This window comes from Ailuropoda melanoleuca, chromosome 1 (assembly GCF_002007445.2).
Source record: "Ailuropoda melanoleuca isolate Jingjing chromosome 1, ASM200744v2, whole genome shotgun sequence".
In the NCBI taxonomy this organism is placed as follows: domain Eukaryota; kingdom Metazoa; phylum Chordata; class Mammalia; order Carnivora; family Ursidae; genus Ailuropoda; species Ailuropoda melanoleuca.
The window spans coordinates 8966274-8972647 of NC_048218.1; the positions used below are offsets into that span (position 1 = coordinate 8966274).

Genomic DNA, 6374 nt, shown 5'->3' on the forward strand with positions numbered 1-6374 from the left:
ATATGAGAAAGAAGGAAAGTTCTGGAACCTCAAGTCTAAGGGAGCAGAGAGTGAAAATGAAATTCTAGTCTAAGTGAGAAAGGAGTCACTATTGACCAGTGGCTAGTGGGTGGGGAGGAGGCAAGGATGGAACAGAGGGAGCTAAAGCGTGGCATCTTTTGACTCACTGAAAAACGCTGAGGTGTTCTAATTCTCTAGCTACAGGATTTAGTCCTCTGGGGTCGAATGTGGATGAATTCCTGTCTTTTAGTGCATAAACTCACTTCTGTTAGGAAGGATTGGAAGCTCGTAATTACTCCTTGAGAGCAGCCATTTTGTGTGCATAGAAGGACCCATCTCATGGACAATGGGGACCTTAAATATTTGCCTCAGATAATGGCCACAAAGGAAGGCAGGCTACCATAAGGCGTCTCATCTCCATCTCGTGGGCTCGCGGGCTGTTCGGTGTGGGAGTACCCGAAATATGCTCTTTCTGCAGCTTCTCAACCAACAGCTCGTGGCAGCTATTACTTGCTGTGGAAGTTAAGCATGACACGGAATAAATTAGGCAAGTGAGGCGTAACTATAGTTGTTCAGTTGTCTTTTCTGTGTGACGTGTACAAATTAGTCTGATTATTTTATAGACTGACTCTATAAGGAATAAGGATCTGGAATACAGTCCAAGTTTTTCTTAATAGGTAATAGAAGTGGGATTAAAGATGAAACTTTAAATGGTTTTGGTCAACAGTGAAGACTTAGATACCACACAACCAGTGATGTTTACTGATCCCTGGCATTTTTTCGGTGTGTATGTGGGAGGAACAATGAATAAGATAAAGATAAATAAAGTCTACCTGTCATATGATAGCTGGCCATATCCATCCGTTTCCAGAACAGCAACTTTGATGTCTTGATTTAAGTAACCCATGAAGGAGAAGAGGGTGTAGTTCCTTCAAGGGCAGGTGCAGTGGGCCTCTCTCTGTCCAGCAAGTCCTTTTCCTGTGTGACTCACAAATTGATTACAATGGTGAAACTTCCTTAGTTTCATGAAATATAGTTTGATGTTTAGATAATCATGCTTATTGTTTTTGACCTTTCTCTTTAGAATTTTTGTGTAGCAAGTAGTGCACATAACAAAAGTTAAATTATATTAGCTGTGTGGTCGTTCAACACACAAGAATAAATTACACATGCATCCATATATTTAGCTCTATAAAACTGACATTATTTAGGTAAAAGTGGACAAGTATTTCTAGTTTCGTGAAAGTCAAATTAAAATATATACAGGCATATTGCATTTCTACTTATCAAACGGTAATGTAACATCACAATTCCAGTAAAATATGGTGTGAACAATAACCGCTATATTAAAATACTCAGCAGGCTGATTTGTAGAGTAGTTGTCAATGGAAGTCATTATACTATTGTGTGCAGGCGGTGTGCTTCATTCTGTGAGGGAATTTGGGGTTCAGGTTCAGGATGAAGCAGTCAGAAAGATCTCACAGGGTGTAATAGCCAAGTAAGCCTGTAAATAGGTTTTCCTCCCATGAATAATGGGGGAGGGGTGTTGTATAGGGGTGTGAGAATGTCTGGGGGAAGATCTTCCTGCTGGGAGCACATGTACAAAGGCTGGTGGGTATGGAAAATTATGAGCCGTCCACTATTGTTGTAGTTAGCATTCTGCAGAGGCCAAACCTTGGAAAGCCCTCTATGCCACCCTAAGAGATGCGAAATAGCTTCTGCTGTTATTCTAATACCTTCCATTTATGGAGTTGAGCAGAAAGCTGGGTCTCTCGTGTGGATGGTGAGCTAGAGAGCCCGCTGAGAGGTGACACTGAAAGCTTGGGTCCAGTGGCCCCCCCAAGCCATCTGTCTAGCCCAGATGTCTTCACAAGTTCATGGTGTAGACAACAGAGAGATGGGGAAAGGTTTCAAACAATTCCTGGGTGCAGGTTAAAAGGTGGTCTGGGCACTGTGATACCATTTCTAGTTGTGCGCTGGAGACGGAATGATGGGGGAGGACAGATTCAGGGAGAGGACAGATTCAGGGAGGCTTTAGGTCAGCTCTTCAGCAGGATTTGGATCTGACTTGGAGATGGCAGGGGATGGTGGAAAAGGAGAAGTCCAGGATAACTCCCAAATCCCTGCCTGATTTCACCTGCAGAAGGGGCAAGGAAGTTGGCCTTGGTGGTGACTTTTGCCTCTTGGACACGCAAGTGCCTCTGAGACACCTCAAAGTCAATTCAGTCTGGAATTTGTGGAGTGGTCCGAGCTAAACAGATGGACTTGGGAGCAGCTCATCCTCCAGTTCTTAGTGCTTCCTTTTAGCTTGCCTTCTAGCTCAAGATTCCGTGAGTGGAAGATATTAGGGTAACAACAGAAGCTCACTCTCTGTCTTACCTGCTGGGGTCACAGGAAACCTCATGATCTTTTCCATAAGGCAGAACCAAAGGTGTAAGGTGTGAAAGGGGTTTGGGGTGGGAGAAGGGATCATTTACTCACTTAGGAGCACATCAACCAAAAGTTGTACCCTAGGGGTGGGAATTGAGATTGTGCTTGTCAGGCTGGGCTGAGGGTTCTGTATAAACGTAGAGGGCTGTTGGCCTCAAAATCACACCTTTTGTGGGCAAGGAGCGCTTGTGAGCTTGGAAGGAATGATTTTGATTTAATATACACATAGAGAATTAGGATTTAATGCATACTTGTAGCATTATAATTTATTATACTCACAGTGCCACTGGGACTAACAGGAACTCCTGTTCTTAGCATGCAGCATGAAACTATATACCCCAAATCAGAGCTGGCCCATGGAGGCTGGCCACCAAAAGTCGTTATTGCTGCAGCCTATTGCAATGCAGGTAGGTCAGGGAGGTTCCTAAATTGGGTGAGGAGCACCATGAATGTGGACTGGCAATACACCGGAGGCCCGAAGATGTTGTTAGGTGAAGTAGGACAGAGCTGGCTCTGTGGGGTGATTGCAGAGGGTCTCTGGAAAGGTCGGGAAAGGGAGGTAGCTGGTGGTTTTGGAGCAGAGCTGTGGTTTGGGGAGGTCAGGGGAGCAAGGAGATGGATAACATTCATGTTCAAAGGAAAGTGTCAGGGAGTCCTGGGCCCTGAAGAGGGGGAGGGAATCAGGTCAATGCTGGTTGCATAGAGGGAGGCACAGAGCAGGAAAAGAGACCCAACCACCCCCTGTAAATAGGGTTGGACATTCCTGAGAGGTGAGAGGTGAGAGGTGAGAAACCTGGTGGGCCATCATCTGAATATCTGATGGATGAGCCAAGTTAGAAATACATGAGGTGGGGTTTTTTGTTTATTTTGTTTGTTTGTTTGTTTTGTTTTGTTTTGTTTTAGGATACAGTGGAAGCTTGGTGAGATCGTAGATCAGGGACAGAAAATGCAAAATGTGTTACTTTCTCCTCGGGCAGGAAAAGAAGGAAAAAACTCCATTGGCCTTAGAATTTGCATATGTTTGTTAAATGAAGTGACAAAGTGGCCTCTGGAAAGAAATCCCGGAGACGCAGCAATTGAAAGCGGGGTGATGGTGAGGTGCTATGAGTATTTAAGGTCACCAGGAACGTGTGAGAGAGAAGATGGGGTTTGCCCCAGTATGCAGGACAGCAAGTTAAAGGTCTGGGGACAAGTGAGTTAAATCCAGCCATATTTATGGAAGAGGAAGAAGAAGAGAGAGTGGGGTCCTCAGAATAATAAAGAAGCAGGAGCCCAGAGAGTGAGAAAAAGGGCCATGATTCAGTGCAAAATGAGCCAAGAAGCCTGGATTTGGAATCTGGATGTGGCTGTTTCCATCTGTGTCTGCTGGGCAAGTACCAGTGTCTCCAAGCCCGAGTTCTCAGGTCTCTCCTTTTGAAAACAGGGCCTAACGCACCTTCTCTGAAGGGTTATGGAGCAAGTTAAACAACCCAATTTCTCCTTTCTATTTTTATTTTTTTATCCTCTGTGGAACCTGTCCGGAGGTTCACGTAGACAATATGATGGCGGCAGGAAGGATGCGGGGCTCCAGGTGGGACATACATGGCGGAGGACCTCCAAGCTCATTTGGTTCAATAGTTTAAGTTAGAGAGCTCTCCTGGACCACAGTTACAGGGCTTGGACTTAGGGACGCACACGGCCCCGGAGGAAACACTTTGCTTACCGCCCACCTCCGCTGGAGTTCTGGCCTTTCAGTTGATCAAAAGGCAGCAAAGATCCACGAAGCCTGTTCTGAATCCACCCAAAGTCTCTGTGCAAAGGGCGTCCTTCTCCCTTCTTCCCGTGCGAGGTGCGGCTATTAATTACACTAAGTGACAAAGATTCTCCTTGTTGCTTGGTGGACACAAGGATGAATCTTTGTTACTGACTGCAAGTAATAGAAGGCTGGTGCTGAAAAAGAGCCGGGCCAGGAAAACTCGCGCGGAGACACGCAGGGGGCATATGGCACCTTCTTCTGAATCAACCCAAGAGGCTGCGGGGAAACAGAGTGGGTATTATTTAGTCAAGTTCCTCCTATGAAAATACAGCCCGTGTCCTTTTCTGCTTGTTCAGTTTTGGCACTAGAACAACCTGTCTCTTTACATTAGTTCAGTTCTGTAGAGAAACGGTCATTTAGAAGGAAATACTTGGAAAATCCAGGCACCCGTCCATTTTTAAAGTCACAACTGAATGATTGCTTTCTTATTGTGCTACACGGGGCTGGAAAAATCATTCCTTTCTGTACATATTTTTCTATTTTGCTTTGTGTTTTCATTCCGCTTAAAACACACATATGTGCCAGAAATGAAAACATTTTCAAAGGGCAAGTTTCAAGGACAACTAAAAATAGGACCTATTGCCAAATATACGTTTCCCCCGTATGTAAATGACTGGAAAGGAGCACAATGAAAAGCATATGCTATTCAAATTTTCTTTAGAAAAAAAAAAAAAAAGCTGGAGGATTTGACTTCTGGCCCTGAAACTCCAAACTAGTAGTTTGCACTTAAATTTTATCCTCAGTCTTTAGACATGATCCTTCGCATAGTTTATGTCTATCTTCTAATGAACATTGAAAAAAAAAAACACTACTAAGAACAATTTTATTCTCCAAATGGGAAAATTTTATGTCATTGCATCAGTCTGTGGCCTGACGTGAAACATTCAAGTCATTATCGAGGCTGAAAAATGTATAAAAACAGAACATGTAGGCCGCTAGTGGCCGCATCCTAGACCCAAGGGTGAACCAATGACTTGAGAAGTAAATGCAGATTTTTTAAGAGAAAGCCTTTGGTTTCTTGTCTTCCGTGGTCTGCAACCAAGAATTACCTCAAATTCTTTCTGGGGGATAGAAAAAGGAATAGAACGAAATACGTTAATTAAAATCAAAGATGTCAACGGTGACAGGGATTTGCTTGGGGTTTGGGGGAGTCACCCCATGTGAATGAATTGCCCTCTGTGCTTAAATCTGTCCCTTGTAACTTAGCAGAATCAACATTCCTCACGAAAAATCCCACTGGGGGGCCACTCGAATGCCTTGTTTTATCGTCTGAAAAAAAAAAAAAGAGTTTGAGCAACAATGAGTCACAGTCACAGCTGTTCTCCATCAAGGTACAGTACAGTCACAAACCTGAGTCGCTGTCTTCCTCATGGGGGGCTCCCGTGGGGCCAGGGTCCGCTGAGCTCCCTGGAGCCCTCGTCTCCCTCTGACAGGGCTGTGGAGGCAGTGCTGGCCCATGCACTGTGACCGCAGGTCTCGGCCTCTACCCTTGGAATTATCTCGCTTTCCCAGCCCTGGTTAAATTTTGCCTTCCATATCTTAATATTTCCATGATAGAGCATGGAAAAAGAAACTTAGAAAAGGTTTCACCTTTGCAATGAAGAAGTTATGACCTTTGCTCGCATTTGCCAGAGAAAGTGGCTTACAGCACCAATTAACATGAATTATTAACTCCCAGATTAATAATTTATTAGAAGCCTAACGGCCTGAGGCACTGCCAGATCACACTATTGAAAGAAAAACGAAGAAAACAGCATAGCTCTAATTATAACAATTTGTCGACGGTGCTTGGAATAAGTAATGGCATTTACACTTTCTAGAGGATTTTTAAAATTTCCCCTTAATACCTCACTAGCTGCAAAGCCAGATGAATTAACTCATAATTCCTACAATGACTTGTGTGATGTTGATTTAAAAAAAATTAACAAGTGCTCACATACCCCTTCCTTTGTGTCCACTTGTCTTTGAGACCCCTGTGCGTGTTAATCCAAACACGCCCCTGAGCGGGACACCTGCTGTATCATCCACGTGGGCCTGAGGCTGCACCCAGAGCCACACGGAGACATAGGGACCGGGCGTACTCCGTTGCCATGGCTGTCCTGACAAAGTACTGCACAGTGGAGGGTTTAAATCCCCAGTGTGTCTGTGT

The 6374-nt window shown here is 44.4% G+C and overlaps 1 long non-coding RNA gene across 1 annotated transcript; it reads right to left on the reverse strand.

Moving 5' to 3' along the window:
• Positions 1-376: 376 nt before the first annotated feature.
• Positions 377-5681, reverse strand: LOC117801429. The gene is made up of 4 exons (XR_004623926.1): positions 5576-5681; positions 4133-4441; positions 834-978; positions 377-513 (listed from the first exon to the last, which is right to left on the reverse strand). It is a non-coding gene; the product is annotated as an uncharacterized LOC117801429 (long non-coding RNA).
• Between the last annotated feature and the right edge of the window lie 693 nt (positions 5682-6374).